At 38.5% G+C, this 18,519-nt stretch overlaps 1 long non-coding RNA gene and 1 pseudogene across 1 annotated transcript; one reads left to right on the top strand and one right to left on the bottom strand.

Moving 5' to 3' along the window:
- On the bottom strand, positions 1–8,093 carry LOC146690371 (uncharacterized). The gene is made up of 4 exons (XR_014915791.1): positions 7,909–8,093; positions 6,152–6,184; positions 1,942–2,101; positions 1–1,722 (listed from the first exon to the last, which is right to left on the bottom strand). It is a non-coding gene; the product is annotated as an uncharacterized LOC146690371 (long non-coding RNA).
- A 3,211-nt stretch (positions 8,094–11,304) lies between these two features.
- LOC146690370 (histone-lysine N-methyltransferase Set8-like) lies at positions 11,305–14,084 on the top strand (annotated as a pseudogene).
- Positions 14,085–18,519: the final 4,435 nt, after the last annotated feature.

Here is an 18,519-nt window from a genome sequence, read left to right as displayed (position 1 = left end):
CAACATTTATATGTGGGGCCCATATGGTTTGGAAATGGGCTGAAAAATGGGCCCCATATAGGATTGTCCGCGGGTTCCGTAATGGCCCCATTTTATAAGCCCATCTCGGTGTTATATTGGTAAAATCTGGGAACTAAATGTGCCCCAACTGGGCAAAGTACACAGAAACCCACCTGGGCCCCATCTTTCAAGTTTTTTGTGGGTACCATGTGGGCACCACATAGGCTAAAAAGTGGGTTTTAAGTGGGATTGTCCGCGGGTTCCATAATGGCCCCATTTAATAAGCCCATCTCGGTATTATATTGGTAAAATCTGGGAACTAGATGGACCCCAACTGGGCAAAGTACACAGAAACCCACCTAGGCCCCATCTTTCAAGTTTTTGTGGGTACCATGTGGGCACCACATAGGCTAAAAAGTGGGTTTTAAGTGGGATTGTCCGCGGGTTCTGTAATGGCCCCATTTTATAAGCCCATCTCGGTGTTATATTGGTAAAATCTGGGAACTAAATGGGCCCCAACTAGGCAAAGTACACAGAAACCCACCCGGGCCCCACCTTTCAAGTTGTTTTGTGGGTACCATGTGAGTACCACATAGGCTAAAAAGTGGGTTTTAAGTGGGATTGTCCGCGGGTTCCATAATGGCCCCATTTTGTAAGCCCATCTCGGTGTTATATTGGTATAATCTGGGAACTAAATGGACCCCAACTGGGCAAAGTACAAAGAAACCCACCCAGGCCCCACCTTTCAAGTTGTTTTGTGGGTACCATGTGAGTACCACATAGGCTAAAAAGTGGGTTTTAAGTGGGATTGTCCGCGGGTTCCATAATGGCCCCATTTTATAAGCCCATCTCGGTGTTATATTGGTATAATCTGGGAACTAAATGGACCCCAACTGGGCAAAGTACAAAGAAACCCACCCAGGCCCCACCTTTCAAGTTGTTTTGTGGGTACCATGTGAGTACCACATAGGCTAAAAAGTGGGTTTTAAGTGGGATTGTCCGCGGGTTCCATAATGGCCCCATTTTATAAGCCCATCTCGGTGTTATATTGGTAAAATCTGGGAACTAAATGGACCCCAACTGGGCAAAGTACACTGAAACCCACCTAGGCCCCATTTTTCAAGTTCTTAGTGGGTACAACATGAGGAAAACATGAGCTAAAAAGTTGGAATGGCATTAGCAGTGGGTTCTGTATTTGCATCTTATTTCTAGTTTGAATTGACTAAGTTCTGGCACTGAGTGGGCCCCATGTAGTAAAACAGTCACAAAATCAATTTTTCAGACGGCTAATACGGGTTCTGTGACACAAAGACACCAAATATATTAAAGCTGACCGCAAACAAAATCTAGTTTGTAAATAAAACCATTTCAAAAATCACGAGGGTACACAAAACAACATTTTTCACATTTATTTTGTCCAACAACTGTGATTTTATGTAACTGTATTCCAAAGTGCGTAAACGTTTAAAAACTAGAAATGTCAAACTACAGCAAAATTCCTTAGATATTTGGAACTGTAGCAACATGGGGGAAAAGTCAGATGGAAAACTCAAAAGCTTATCTTGAATCAGCAGGGTTTGTTTTTTTACAGAGCCGTAAGTCTATTTTGTACCCTTGCAGCCCTCGGTCCTCCTCTGTCTTTAGCTCCACTGAACCACTTGGACAGAGCCTTCTCTGCTTCTTGCAAGTTGACTTTTGATGTTAAATAATTCTTCAGTGCCTCTGCAAATGAAGAAGAAGAAAAACGGGCAAGCCAAAGTAAAGTTAATCTTAGCTTACTTCATTTGGTGATGATTTTCAAAGAACAATGTTTATTTCACTTTATTGCCTCAAAAAATATATACAAATTGCATGATAACCAATCTCAGTTACACTTTCAAACACTTTATTAAAAAAGTTTAGTTTTCTAAAGTTCAAATGTCTCAAGTGAAACTAACTTACCATACACAACATTAAAAAGACGCAAATCTCTGAACTTTTTTTCCCCATGTCGGCCAAGCATGTTGTACTCCACAGCCAGCTCAGGTGATATGAGGAATTTCATCATCCTTCTTGTGGCATCGTCTACACTTGTTTCCCCTGTATCTGCTACCATGGCAACCTGAGGGGAACATACAAAAAGGACAGATTAGATACTGGCATCTGGTTAGGATGCCTCCCTGGTGAGGTGTTTTGGGCACGTCCCACCAGGAAGAGACCCAGAACACCCAGGACATGCTGGAGGGACTATGTTTTTCGGCTGGCCTGGGAATGCCTTGGGATTCCCCCGGAAGAGCTGGGCCAAGTGCCTGGAGAGAGCGAAGTCTGGGCCTCTCTACTTAGTACCGGATTGGGTCGAGGGGCAGCAGCCTAAGCTTAAGATAATGGACCGGAATGGAGGATAAATGGACACTTTACATATTACTTAATGTTTACTGTGTGGTGATAAAAAAAAAAATGGTAGTAAACACAAGCTAAACTAAAAAAATTAATTGCGCTTCCTTAACCCTTTATCCCCAATAATGTTACGCAGGATAACTGGTAGGTCTGGTAGGTTTTTTCCTCTACTGTATACTATATGAATGTAATCAAGGATTAATAACAGAAAGAAAAAAGAAATTGAAATTTTGCCATTTTTACTAAAGGCAATCAAAATGTACATGAATAAAATATTTAAATTAGTCAATTCAAATTAATAACTCTAAAACACTGAACAAAATTAAGTATTTGACCCTGTGGTTTATTTTCGGACATCTCTTTTCTTCTAAAAGTCCAGGCGTGTTGGGCCCCTGGCAGAGCTCAGGTTTGACGAGACAGGTTTGGAAAAACCTGTCGCTGGCGACTTTTTGGGGGCTAAAGGGTTAAAATAAATAGGAATTGGCCAAAATTTGTATAAACTATGAAATAGCAGAACAAAAGTAAAAAAAAAAATCTTTATCTGTTATCAGAATCAAATATTTGATTAGAATAAAAAATTTAACTTTCTGGAAGATTTCTCGTTACATCTGTCATAAAAGTAACAACATCTCAGAAAAAAAACATGATAGCAACAGAAAAATATGATAGCAGTGTGATGTGATGGTCCCTGGCCAGATTTTTACACATATTATAAGCCCTGTGACACAAAAACCACAGAACTCTGACACGCACAGACTGTTTTCCTTCGTGCTAATGAAGAAAAATGCTGGTCTGGTATGTAAAAGGGAATTTATTCTTCCAGGACCTGAAGCTCCGTAATGCAGCCCTCCAACAGCCAAACCTATCTGTTCTCTGATTGTCTTGATGCATGCTCAATCATCCAGGTAAGTAAATCTCCAAAAGTTGATTCTGTTCATCTGGACGTAGCGCTTGCAGCATTTTCTCCCACTGAAAATGCTACGTCCAGACGAACAGAATCAACTTCTGGAGATGTTCTCTGATTGGATTGTTTAATTGGTGATTGACATGAAATTGACCAATCAGCTGAAAGGAAGAAAAATAGGGTCAAAATTTGGATGTGTAAGTATAAATCCACACACAGCCAGGAAAGCCGAGCGCAGAGTTGTTTGTAGCACCAATTCAGCCAGAGTGGAGCCAGATGGATTTTCCATCCATCCACACTGTAAAGTCTATAGACCAGCAAGTGATAAATTAACAGTGTTGTTGGTATTTTCTAAAACAGTTGTATGCAATAGGAATTGCTGTTTATAGTCCTCCTGTATATCTGCATGTTCCCTCCCAATTAAAACCTGTGATAATGGAGATTCAAATTCATGTCATACCTATACCAACAGTTATCAAGTATCCAGATCGACCTTTACTGATGTGCTCTGTCAGTGCGCCCGAGGGCAGCTGTGGCTACAATGTAGCTTGCCATCGCCAGTGTGTGATTGTGTGTGTGAATGGGTGAATGACTGAATGTAGTGTGAAGCGCTTTGGGGTCCTTAGGGACTAGAAAAGCGCTATAAAAATGCAGGCCATTTACCATTTAAAGGAAAATTGTTATTTCCATGTATTTTCCTGTTCTGCCTTCAACTTTGAGGACTTCCCCCCACATTTCTAGTTGTGACAGTGCACCTACAACAAAAAAAATCTGCTGTGATTTACATTTGTTGAAAGAGCAATTTTGTAAAATAGTCTATTTTTGTATGCACAGTTTACAAATCTGTCCTGTACAGCATGGACTGATTGCATGCTAAAAAGTTGTTGCTTAAAAATAAAACAATAAATTTTTAATTAATAACATCAGCAGAAAGCCTTGTTATTAATTAGATGTACAATTTCTATAGAATACGAAACAACTCAGTTCATTTTTGATCATATCAATACCAGCATATTACACAACTAGTGATGGGATTTTCGTCTCTTTTTAGAAAGCCGGCTCTTTCGGCTCCCAACCGGCTCTTCAGGTTGTTTTGTTGCTTTAATTAATTTATTATTAACAACAATATAAAATTATGAACAAAAGGAATTACTAATGTAAAAAAAGAAATGTGGTTTTATTTATATATGTTTATATATAAATATATATGGTGGCCCCTAGAGACAAAGCATGTACAAACTCCAAAACCCATTTCTAGCGTCAACTGAACTTCCAAAACAGAGCTATCTAGATCACTTAATTTACACAATTGAAATCATATGTGTATTTTTTGTGTATTTATACACAAGCACTCATATATATTCATAAAAAATTCCAAAAGCTGTTCATTTACCTGTTACTACCACACACCAAATCCGGTCGTTGGTACTTCCTGGCTTGTGTAGCCACTAGGTAACAAAATCTCAACACTGTGCCTAGCATCCTGGAGCACTTCTGTTGTGTTTTGTACGTGCTTTGGAGTTTGTACGTGCTATGGAGTTTTTACGTGTTTTGGGGTTTGTACGTGCTTTGTCTCTAGCAGCCACCGTAAATATACTTTTATTTATTCTCTCCACATAAAATGTAATAAATAAATCATATAATACAAAAAAAACAACTATTTACATTTCAACTTTTGACTATTTACATTTTCAGCTTTTTCCTTTTAAACAAATTTAAAGTGAAACAACACAAAACACTGCCACAACACAAATATAAATTATAATATGAAAACAAACAGAAGATGCACATTCTCTGTCATATGGGCCTGCATGAATAAACTTTCTGAATCCTTTATCATCTGCAACTGAAAATAGTTGTGGATGATTACTATACCTTTCTAATGTGACGTTGTTGTCCCTGGCTCTCTTTCTCTCTCTCTCTCCCTCCTGCTCTGTTACTGTGCTACTGCGTGTGTAACAACCGCCCCTCCCCCCTCTTCCCAGCGCAAAGCACAAGGCTCGCGTGCAGAGTGAAGCGGAAAAAAAGTGCGAGAGAGAGGGTGAGAGAGAGAGAAAAAACACGCTTGTGTCGTTCACTTCAAAGAGCCGTTTCGTTTTGACCAACACATCACTAACAACCATGATGAAAAACGCTCATCTGCTTCCATCACCATCAGCTGATTAACATTGAGCTGCTGCAGTCAACACCATCAAACTAATTTACTGTTTAATGTTATGTTATTGAATGCTTTTATTTTTAAATCTTTACCAGCGCTTAAAGACTGTAGATGTTCACACCTGGTGTTAGAAAACCGAGCTCACTGCAGTATTTTTTTTTATAACAGGAAATTTAAATTTTTATTGGTTACCGTGTTTATTACCACTTTTATCAGTAATGTACTTCCTATAAAATATGGATTTGATAAGTTACCGGTTTATTGAAATCAGCTAGTGAACACATCGATCACTTTATTGAACTACACGCCTTACACTCTTGTGAGCTCTGGTTACTAACAGCAGGTGTGAATGTTTGGAGTCCAAAACGCAGATAAAGATTAGAATAACAAGGCAATGTAAAATCAGTTTAATGCAGTTGACAGTAGCAGCTCAGATGGAAATCAGCCAATTGTGAGGAGAGCAGAGGACCAAAACTGTCAGAGTTGTGGGTCAAGTGAAGAGAACACTGTTGGCATTATTGTTAGCATAAAAGATGAAAATTAAATAAATGTTAAATTTTAAAATAGATCATTGCCTCCTGTGCCTAAATAAATATATATACTTAATACCAATAAAAAAAAAAGGATGCCCCAAAGACCATCACTTTTCAAAAATAATAATAATAATAATAATAATAATAATAAGTAATACAAATAATATGAAAGTTACTTACATGTCAAAGATGGTGCTTGTGATCTTGAAGAATCTAAACGTGATAAGGAAATGAAAGAAAGTGCATGAGAAAATACAAACATTTTTGTTTTTTCCCAGGATAATTCAATATAAAAGATTCTCTTACTAATGCACAAAATGAACAGTGTAATTAAAAGTTTGAAAGGCACTGCATGTGTTTATATGATAAACTGACTAATTCAAGCAGAAAACACTAGCAGTGCAAAAATGTATCTAACTAGCTGACAGACTTTAAAGTCACAGGAAGATATATCAAAATGGTGACTTATGCCAGAACAAATGACTTGACAGACATAAATCCTAAATTCCTTTAAGTAAAAAAGGAATTACTTTTTTATAAGTGGTCCCTAGTGGTTTTCAAATTATTACATGGCTTGTTAATTTTTTATTAAATTATTAAGAAGCCAGATGAGTTCAAAACATTTACAAATTACTATAAAGCACTATCCAAACTTCAAATCAAGTGGCAAAATCTCCAAATTAAAAGTACTCGCAAACTATAAAAATTTGATTATACTTAAAAATATGCAAAAACTAATTTAGTGGAATTTTTACCTGCTCAAGAATACATTGAACATGCAATATTTAATTGAAAAGAACAAAATTTGTGTACTTTTAGAAAGGATTATTAAATATTTGGGGATACTAGACATAAAGAGGGTCTCGTACATTTACGGGCATCTAATTTCCTGGATTTAATGGTTTAAAAGTTTAATAGGTCTTTGAAGTTGATAATAAAATTGAGTCCATTATTAGCAAAAAGAATTAAAAAAAAAAAAAAGAGCAAAAAAATGCTTAATATATAATAATTGTTTTAAACTTAAGCTTTGTAATTGTAGCAGATTTCATTGTCTGTAATTTTTTATTTAGCCCCACAGTAGTAAAAGCCATAAATGGGAGTTAGATTTATTACTAGTATTTTACACAGCATTCAGCTATAATAACATGTTCTGCATTTTCCTACTTCACCATCTGATCTGAACAGCTGCACTCTCTTAATTAATTAATGACCTAACATTTCTCAGTAACCAATAACTAGATGGAACAGCACAGTATCTAAGAGAGTGATCAGACAGTGTTTGAGCTAAAGACGCTGTGTGTTTCTTTTGGGGGCTTTTTACACACTGATCCACCACCGTTTTCCCATAGTACAATGCATATCTGGTAACATTACCGTATTCAGATCAGAAAACCGTTTCAGCTGCAGGCATCTACTCCTGTAATTTAAACAATCACCTTGCTACACTGCACATGAATATTACGTAACATGGTATGACTAGCTCATGTTCAGACATTTAAAATACTGTTCAGCCATTTTGTTTACTGGGTAGTGCATAATGGCCGAGTTAGCTGAGCAGGAATCCACTAAAGCCAAAAAAATAATATAAATTTTTTAAATTAATTACAAAAACCTTATAGGAAAACCCAAGAAACAGTTGCAGAAGCACAGAAAAAAACTGCCGTGTACGTTATAGTGTGTAAATTCAAAAACTGTATAGAGAGAATGGTGCAATGAAAACAGAATAAGATAAGATGAACTTTATTGAGTAGAATATAGGCAGTAAGAGTTTTTTAATTAACTTTAAATTATGTTTGCCAAAGACAATGCAGCAAATTAACCCAGTTCTACCTGCTAGCTAAAGATGTTATGCTTCTCCCCCTTATACCGTTTAGGACGACTATAGAAAGTTACTAAAATAACCATTGATGAAAACGTATCAAACTTTAAGTATTTACCTTTGTCATAGTTTTCGATTCTTTGGTATCCTTTTGTCCTCCACGTTCTTAAACACCAGGGAGAGAAAAGGCGCAACAGACGAAAGACCGCGAAGACTAGACGCTAGGCGGTGCAATCTGCTCCTCCCTCTTTTTAAACGAGCCAATAGGAGCTGCTCACATTAAAAACAACTTTATTTAAAAAGTCGTTTTACACCTGATACAAAAATTTTAAAAGTCAAACAATGCACAAGTTTAAAAGAACAATTTTATTTTTAAAAGTTTTTTAAGCATAGGGATGGTTAATATGTTTTAAAAAGTAATATATAATATTTATCAAAAAGTGTCACCCAAATCAACATCATAATAAAAATATAATTAATAAAAATATAATAATGATAAGAAGAAGAATAACAGTTTACCTAAAAGCTCTTCTAACATTAGACTGGTTTTGAAAAGTTTCAATAGTGTCAATACACCATAAGGACAAGGGAGTTTCACAGTTGAAGTGTGACTGCTTGAAAGACCCCATTCCCTCTCCTTTCCACTAGTTCAAAGAAAATATAAATTATTTCTGGTTATATAATTTGAGGGCACAAGTTTGAAGAGTAACATTTTAACAGATCGGTAATATACTTCAGGAGCTTTACTGGATCTGATTAACCAAAACTTCCATCTTCCATGTAACTAACTGTCTTTTCTCTAATACAGTAGAGTGTGTCTGATCTACTAAAAATCCTCAACTGCATGTTTGCTCAAGTAAATAGTCTTAATTGTTTGAACAACCAGTAATCCTTAATTTGCAAATGCCAAATCTGGATTTTGTCTGTGTAATTCACTTTTATCTTAGGTTTTTTATTCGTATTTTTTGCTTTTCTTTTTTTCTACTCTTGTGTCCGTTTTAATCACTTATTATTGCTGCTGTGACAAGTGAATTTACCTAAGAAGAATCATGAAGTCCTTATTTTATCTTATCTGAGCCTCACCATGCAGCCTACCATGCAGAGTTCACATTAAGTACATAAAATGAAATCTAAAATTAAAAAGTAACCAGTTTCAAACCAGTTATTTGGAATAGTGTGCAGAGTGTTTTGAGTAACATTGAATGTTCAAAAACACCAAAGTTCCTATAGTCTCACTTGACAGCTGGGTTGTAGTGTCTGATAACACATAACATCTTGAGGTCTCAATGTGGACTTTGAGTACATTTGCTAGCCAAGGCTAAATACTGAGAGGGTCAAAAATGAAGGGTCAAGAACATCTGACTGTACGTAAGGGTAGCAAAAGTGATAGACTGAGGTTGTGCCAAATATGTTAAAGTTAGGGTGATTTCTTAGAGAATGGTACCACGTGGGTGCCGTCTGCAGGTTATAAAAGAGAGTTATGTTCATACTTTCTTTTGAGATTATTTTTACAATTTGACTTTCAGAACTCCCTGGGTTGTGCGCAATCTGTGATGGGCTTGTTTGAAATAAATCCTCCTTTATTCAAATAACACTTTCTCAGGCTCTTCACAGAAGAAGAATCCTCACATAAGCATGTGCTACCATTTTGAACCAATGTACACATTTACCATCACTAACCCAACTAGGACCTACATTGGATGCCCACCCATATGGATTTGATGTTAGAAACGCAAGTGGGTCCCATATATACTAAACAATCTTGAGCCCATGTAAAATATATGCCCATATTAATTTAACACAACCCATTTGGGGCCCACATAGACATGTTTTCAGGGTCTGACTTGCATTTGCCCATGTGTGACACATATAGTTTGACCAGGTGGGCCCCACCTATGTCATCAGTACCAAAAAATATATACCGATTACCTCACTTTGCCCCACCTGGGGCACACAGCAAATGCTTTTCTTTAAATGACTGTGTTTGCCCATGTCTAACCCAGGTGAAAAACCCAAGTGGGTCCTACGTGTGTTTCCCATTTTGAAACAAGTGAAGTGTTTCCCATGTTTGACCCAGCCAGGACCTACTATATGTTTCCACTCGGTTTTGCCCATATGGCTTTAATGTGAGAAACCTAAGTGGGTCCCATATATACTAAACAATCTTGAGCCCACATAAAATATATGCCCATATTAACTTAACATAACCCATATGGGGCCCACATAGACATGTTTCAGGGTCTGACTTGCATTTGCCCATGTGCGACCCATATAGTTTGACCAGGTGGGCCCCACCTATGTCATCAGTGCTAAAAAAATATTTTGATTACCTCACTTTGCCCCACCTGGGGCCCACATAGACATGTTTCAGGGTCTGACTTGCATTTGCCCATGTGCGACCCATATAGTTTGACCAGGTGGGCCCCACCTATGTCATCAGTGCTAAAAAAATATATTGATTACCTCACTTTGCCCCACCTGGGGCCCACATAGACATGTTTTCAGGGTCTGACTTGCATTTGCCCATGTGCGACCCATTTAGTTTGACCAGGTGGGGCCCACCTGTGTCATCGATACTAAAACATATATTGATTACCTAACTTTGCCCCACCTGGGGCACACAACAACAGCCTATCCTTAAATGACTGTGTTTGCCCATGTCTATCCCAGGTGGAAAACCCAAGTGGGTCCTACATGTGTTTCCCATTTTGGACCAAGTTAAGTGTTTCCCATGTTTGACCCAGCTAGGACCTACTAAAAGTGCTCACTTGGGATGGCCCATATGGGTTTAATGTGAAGAACCCAAGTAGGCCCCATACAAAAAGCCCAGTTTGAGCCCATGCCCACATGGTACCCATCCAGCCCGAGCAAAAACCAGGTGGGGCCCATATATACATGTTGGCTGGGTAAGACCGAGGAGCCACCTCCCCTCCCCCTCCATGAGCAAGCGAGGGAATAGGCCTGGAGCATCAGCGCCCCAGCCCAGCCACGGGGAAGTGACTACCTGGGCGTTCGCCTGTAGATCTAGCGGCGCTGGTGACGAGGTGGTTCCAGGGACCGCCCACGCTTCCAGCGGCACCCCCATCCCGCTAGCGCACCAGCCTGTGGCTCACCTGAGCCGGTCGTTCCCTCGCGCTGTCCAACAATTACAATAATTATACGGTTGCTGTAACAGATTGTAGATACAATGCAGGTGAGTCCATCTCACCTGCAGCAGCATCCCAGACCAGCCACAATAATAAAGATTTTTCTATTTCATTATAAACTTTGTCCTAATTATGTCATGAGTTTTTACTATTTAAAAAGAAAAAGAAAGCATCACAAAAACACTTAAGGTCATGAAAATTAATTGTATTGCTGCAATACTTAAATATCTGTGGTCTAATCTATTTTTATTCACCAATCTCATTGTAGCAATAATATGCCTTTTTGGTCCAAGTTAATTATTTGAATTTTAAAACTCTTTTAGCCAAATAACTTTGAAGTTGTTACTAAAACTCATCTTCCCCATTTACTACTTTTGTTTCATTCTTTAAAAATTTAGAAGCATAAATATCAGTCTTTTGGAAAAATTACATTTTATACAGTATTATTAAGTCTACATATTCCAAGTGAGTTATGTCAGAATGCACTAGAGCAATTTAACTCTATTACATCATAGCATTCTATTTGCAAGAATCCCAGTGTTAATCCACTGTTCTTGGCCAATGATATCCACTCCTCAGCACTATGGGGGCGCTAATGTACATCTACGCTGGTTGCCAACCACCATGAACATTTAAAGAGCAGAAGAAGAAGAAGAGGACACTAAAGAGTTCAGGTGCACGACATGAGGATTTAATGAGACAGCTTTTATCTTACTGCTTTCGTGGAAGATCAGGTGAGAACCATACAAATTCCCTTACACATGATGTTTATATAAATATATTCATCCAATAAAGCAAAGTAATATAGGTTATTATATTACGTTCGGATACACCAAAGCATCTAATTTTTGACAGTTTAGCTAGCCAGCATGCTAGTAGCAAAAGTTTGACATTCTGTTGCTGTTGGTTTGATTAATTTTGGTTTTAGCATCACAAAACTTGTGGTTTTAAAACTAGTGAGATCTGTTTTCAGAAAATATTTTACAAATGAAACAAAAACTGTAGGACAAATATGCTTATTGTTCAACCATACTAAATCATTATTTTAATTTATAACTTTAAGAAATATAAAAGGTTAAGGAAATGTGGATATGAAAATTAACTCATTAAGATTTGCAGTAACCTTAGACCAAATAAAATATACGAAACAGAACTTCCACAGGTAGGGCATTCAGATATTTGGAACCTTTAGGGGAGCTCTCCCCAACATAAATAGATTTTTCGATCTGTTTATTTCTATGTCTACATACATTTTGTAGTATAATGTGTTATTTCTAAAGTCATTAATACCTGATCTTTGCAGGGGATGGCGGCAACAAGGCCACGGAGAGCTAAAATAAATCCCATACAAGATGCTAGGTATTACTGCTCCTTAGGTGAAGACAAGGCAGGATTTGATGTGAGGTATATTGATTCATTTAAAGGTGAGTTGATTCCAAAGAATGCAGTCAGCTTCTCAAAATAGAAATTTTTATGTTTTTTGTAGTTTTTTTGTAGCATACCATGCATGAGAAAATTAATAATCACGAATATAATTATACTTGTTTTATTATTATTATTATTATATTTCTATTTTTTCCTTGTCTTTCCCCAAGGAATTATGAACATGTTACATGTTCCAAAATAAATAATACAATATAATCAAATAAAAAACATATTTAAAAACAAGAAGGATTTTAATTAAATGGTTTATAGTTTATTGCCCAATTTGTTTTTGATGTGTGTCTTTAGGTCGCGGTGTGTTCAGCTGTCGGTCATTTCAAAAGGGAGATTTTCTTTTTGAGTACAGAGGACAAATCATAACTAAAGAGGAACAAGAAAACCGAATGAAACTTTACCATGATGCACTCAAGGTTTTCATATTTGATTTCAAGTTCAATGGAAAACAGTTATGGTATGTAACTGCTTTGATAAAGGATAAAATACATGAGGTTTACAAATTATAATATTCAAATAATATTTTGAATTGAATATTAAAATGTTATTCAGACGTTCTACAACCTAATATACTTAATGACTTTCTTTACAGAGTGTAATTGTTATTGTATACTTTTTGTTTTAGTGTTGATGCTACCAGAGAGGACGGCTCACTTGGCAGACTTGTAAATGACGATAATGTGAATCCAAACAGTAAAATGACAGTTACCAGAGTGGATGGAAGGCCCCATCTCTGTTTGTTTGCAATCAAAGATATTGGTCCAGGAGAAGAAATCACCTATAACTATGGTGATTCCAACTGGCCATGGAGAAGCAAGGTATAATGTAAATAGTACAGTATAAGTATAAATAGTATTAAATGAATAAAGGCTATACTGAAAAGTATGCATACACACACGGGTCCTGTGTAATACTCAACTGGACAGGTCCAGACATTAGGAGGACTGTATTCATCTTGGCTAGACCCAAAGACTGCCATTCATTATTCACGCTTCTTCCTTAGAAATCCAACATGGTGGCATCTCAGGCTGTGGATGAGATTGCAGCCAGTTCCTCTCCTAACGACGCAACAAAGGTAAATTGGAGTTTCAGTGTCAGATTGTTTTAGTTGTAGACTGAGGTGCTAGTTATTAGGCAGTATTGAGGTATGTGGGTCCTTGGTTATCTTGACCAAGTAAGATGCACGCATTAGGAGGACTGGGATTTGAAACAGGAAGTATAAACAACTGAGTTCTACCTACAAGTGCGCCCACACACACGGGTCCTGTGTATTACTCAACTGGACAGGTCCAGACATTAGGAGGACCGAGTTTCGAAATGAATTCAGATCAATGAGAGTTACTCTGGCAATTGTGCATACACACACGGGTCCTGTGTATTACTCAACTGGACAGGTCCAGACATTAGGAGGACTGTATTCATCTTGGCTAGACCCAAAGACTGCCATTCATTATTCATGCTTCTTCCTTAGAAATCCAACATGGTGCCATCTCAGGCTGTGGATGAGAATGCAGCCAGTTCCTCTCCTAACGACACAACAAAGGTAAATTGGAGTTTCAGTGTCAGATTGTTTTAGTTGTAGACTGAGGTGCTAGTTATTAGGCAGTATTGAGGTATGTGGGTCCTTGGTTATCTTGACCAAGTAAGATGCACGCATTAGGAGGACTGAGATTTGAAACAGGAAGTATAAACAACTGAGTTCTACCTACAAGTGCGCCCACACACACGGGTCCTGTGTATTACTCAACTGGACAGGTCCAGACATTAGGAGGACTGTATTCATCTTGGCTAGACCCAAAGACTGCCATTCATTATTCACGCTTCTTCCTTAGAAATCCAACATGGTGCCATCTCAGGCTGTGGATGAGAATGCAGCCAGTTCCTCTCCTAACGACGCAACAAAGGTAAATTGGAGTTTCAGTGTCAGATTGTTTTAGTTGTAGACTGAGGTGCTAGTTATTAGGCAGTATTGAGGTATGTGGGTCCTTGGTTATCTTGACCAAGTAAGATGCACGCATTAGGAGGACTGAGATTTGAAACAGGAAGTATAAACAACTTGAGTTCTACCTACAAGTGCGCCCACACACACGGGTCCTGTGTATTACTCAACTGGACAGGTCCAGACATTAGGAGGACTGAGTTTAGAAATGAATTCAGATCAATGAGAGATACTCTGGCAATTGTGCATACACACACGGGTCCTGTGTATTACTCAACTGGACAGGTCCAGACATTAGGAGGACTGTATTCATCTTGGCTAGACCCAAAGACTGCCATTCATTATTCACGCTTCTTCCTTAGAAATCCAACATGGTGCCATCTCAGGCTGTGGATGAGAATGCAGCCAGTTCCTCTCCTAACGACGCAACAAAGGTAAATTGGAGTTTCAGTGTCAGATTGTTTTAGTTGTAGACTGAGGTGCTAGTTATTAGGCAGTATTGAGGTATGTGGGTCCTTGGTTATCTTGACCAAGTAAGATGCACGCATTAGGAGGACTGAGATTTGAAACAGGAAGTATAAACAACTTGAGTTCTACCTACAAGTGCGCCCACACACACGGGTCCTGTGTATTACTCAACTGGACAGGTCCAGACATTAGGAGGACTGAGTTTAGAAATGAATTCAGATCAATGAGAGTTACTCTGGCAATTGTGCATACACACACGGGTCCTGTGTATTACTCAACTGGACAGGTCCAGACATTAGGAGGACTGTATTCATCTTGGCTAGACCCAAAGACTGCCATTCATTATTCACGCTTCTTCCTTAGAAATCCAACATGGTGCCATCTCAGGCTGTGGATGAGAATGCAGCCAGTTCCTCTCCTAACGACGCAACAAAGGTAAATTGGAGTTTCAGTGTCAGATTGTTTTAGTTGTAGACTGAGGTGCTAGTTATTAGGCAGTATTGAGGTATGTGGGTCCTTGGTTATCTTGACCAAGTAAGATGCACGCATTAGGAGGACTGGGATTTGAAACAGGAAGTATAAACAACTGAGTTCTACCTACAAGTGCGCCCACACACACGGGTCCTGTGTATTACTCAACTGGACAGGTCCAGACATTAGGAGGACCGAGTTTCGAAATGAATTCAGATCAATGAGAGTTACTCTGGCAATTGTGCATACACACACGGGTCCTGTGTATTACTCAACTGGACAGGTCCAGACATTAGGAGGACTGTATTCATCTTGGCTAGACCCAAAGACTGCCATTCATTATTCATGCTTCTTCCTTAGAAATCCAACATGGTGCCATCTCAGGCTGTGGATGAGAATGCAGCCAGTTCCTCTCCTAACGACACAACAAAGGTAAATTGGAGTTTCAGTGTCAGATTGTTTTAGTTGTAGACTGAGGTGCTAGTTATTAGGCAGTATTGAGGTATGTGGGTCCTTGGTTATCTTGACCAAGTAAGATGCACGCATTAGGAGGACTGAGATTTGAAACAGGAAGTATAAACAACTGAGTTCTACCTACAAGTGCGCCCACACACACGGGTCCTGTGTATTACTCAACTGGACAGGTCCAGACATTAGGAGGACTGTATTCATCTTGGCTAGACCCAAAGACTGCCATTCATTATTCACGCTTCTTCCTTAGAAATCCAACATGGTGCCATCTCAGGCTGTGGATGAGAATGCAGCCAGTTCCTCTCCTAACGACGCAACAAAGGTAAATTGGAGTTTCAGTGTCAGATTGTTTTAGTTGTAGACTGAGGTGCTAGTTATTAGGCAGTATTGAGGTATGTGGGTCCTTGGTTATCTTGACCAAGTAAGATGCACGCATTAGGAGGACTGAGATTTGAAACAGGAAGTATAAACAACTTGAGTTCTACCTACAAGTGCGCCCACACACACGGGTCCTGTGTATTACTCAACTGGACAGGTCCAGACATTAGGAGGACTGAGTTTAGAAATGAATTCAGATCAATGAGAGTTACTCTGGCAATTGTGCATACACACACGGGTCCTGTGTATTACTCAACTGGACAGGTCCAGACATTAGGAGGACTGTATTCATCTTGGCTAGACCCAAAGACTGCCATTCATTATTCACGCTTCTTCCTTAGAAATCCAACATGGTGCCATCTCAGGCTGTGGATGAGAATGCAGCCAGTTCCTCTCCTAACGACGCAACAAAGGTAAATTGGAGTTTCAGTGTCAGATTGTTTTAGTTGTAGACTGAGGTGCTAGTTATTAGGCAGTATTGAGGTATGTGGGTCCTTGGTTATCTTGACCAAGTAAGATGCACGCATTAGGAGGACTGAGATTTGAAACATGAAGTATAAACAACTGAGTTCTACCTACAAGTGCGCCCACACACACGGGTCCTGTGTATTACTCAACTGGACAGGTCCAGACATTAGGAGGACTGAGTTTAGAAATGAATTCAGATCAATGAGAGTTACTCTGGCAATTGTGCATACACACACGGGTCCTGTGTATTACTCAACTGGACAGGTCCAGACATTAGGAGGACTGTATTCATCTTGGCTAGACCCAAAGACTGCCATTCATTATTCACGCTTCTTCCTTAGAAATCCAACATGGTGGCATCTCAGGCTGTGGATGAGAATGCAGCCAGTTCCTCTCCTAACGATGCAACAAAGGTAAATTGGAGTTTCAGTGTCAGATTGTTTTAGTTGTAGACTGAGGTGCTAGTTATTAGGCAGTATTGAGGTATGTGGGTCCTTGGTTATCTTGACCAAGTAAGATGCACGCATTAGGAGGACTGAGATTTGAAACAGGAAGTATAAACAACTGAGTTCTACCTACAAGTGCGCCCACACTCACGGGTCCTGTGTATTACTCAACTGGACAGGTCCAGACATTAGGAGGACTGAGTTTAGAAATGAATTCAGATCAATGAGAGTTACTCTGGCAATTGTGCATACACACACGGGTCCTGTGTAATACTCAACTGGACAGGTCCAGACATTAGGAGGACTGTATTCATCTTGGCTAGACCCAAAGACTGCCATTCATTATTCACGCTTCTTCTTTAGAAATCCAACATGGTGGCATCTCAGGCTGTGGATGAGAATGCAGCCAGTTCCTCTCCTAACGACGCAACAAAGGTAAATTGGAGTTTCAGTGTCAGATTGTTTTAGTTGTAGACTGAGGTGCTAGTTATTAGGCAGTATTGAGGTATGTGGGTCCTTGGTTATCTTGACCAAGTAAGATGCACGCATTAGGAGGACTGAGATTTGAAACAAGAAGTATGAAACCCCAACCCTAAATCTGGTTTGCATAAAGACGTAGTTCTCGGCTTGGTTGAAATGAACTCTGATGTAGTTAGATCGCATATTTGAATTTCAGCTGATCAAGGAGCAAGAATGAAGCTTACTATAGGAAGGAGCATGTAAATACAACCGAAACAATCGCTAAACTCTTTCCTGTTAATGCTAAGCACATTTATGTAACATTGTTGTGTAAAGGCCATCCGTTATGTCTTGATGGATTCATGACTTCATGATTTAATTATACTTTTTTACACTCCCAGTCAAAACTTTGGACACATCTTCTCATTTCAGAAAGAACAAATTGTAAGTCTAATCTTTTTTGGGTGTTGTGGGTCCACAATGAATTTTCTTTTCATTGTGGTTTTGTAATATATACCATAATATAAAACCTAGAAGAACAAATTGTTTTGAAAATTGATCTATATACAGCAGGTATTTTTCCCTTTAAATTTTGCATTGCAAAAGTTACAAAAATTGATTTAATAGTTTTAGTAACACTTGAACTTGTTTTTTTTTTTTTTTCTTCCGTCCTTAACTCCTTTTTAAAGAGGAACCAAAACAACTATTTGGTTGTGATATTTTACATCACAAAAGTATGAATTTTGTTTTTGATTACACTGTTTTTTTTTTGTTTTTTTTTACCAAACAGGACTGCGATCATGATCTAGTCCCTGACGAAATGTCAAGTTTAGAAAAATGTTTTGCATGTGGAGGACCTTTTTCGCCTCTGAAATGGAGTGGTGTGAGATGTGAAGGTAATTATTTAATTATGGAAGGTTGGGTACATTAGAATATCTTAAATATGATCCATAAGGAACACTATAAAAACTAATCCATAAGTAAATATGATATATGTTCATAATGAACCTTTTACATCTGCACTTTTTACATATTTACTTACCATG

The sequence above is a fragment of the Copadichromis virginalis genome, linkage group LG16, assembly GCF_057382275.1.
Source record: "Copadichromis virginalis isolate Kocher_CV1m ecotype Utaka linkage group LG16, C_Virginalis_male_GT1.1, whole genome shotgun sequence".
Taxonomy (NCBI): Eukaryota; Metazoa; Chordata; class Actinopteri; order Cichliformes; family Cichlidae; genus Copadichromis; species Copadichromis virginalis.
The sequence above is the reverse complement of the archived record's forward strand: the minus strand, read 5'-3'. Positions and strand labels throughout refer to the sequence as shown.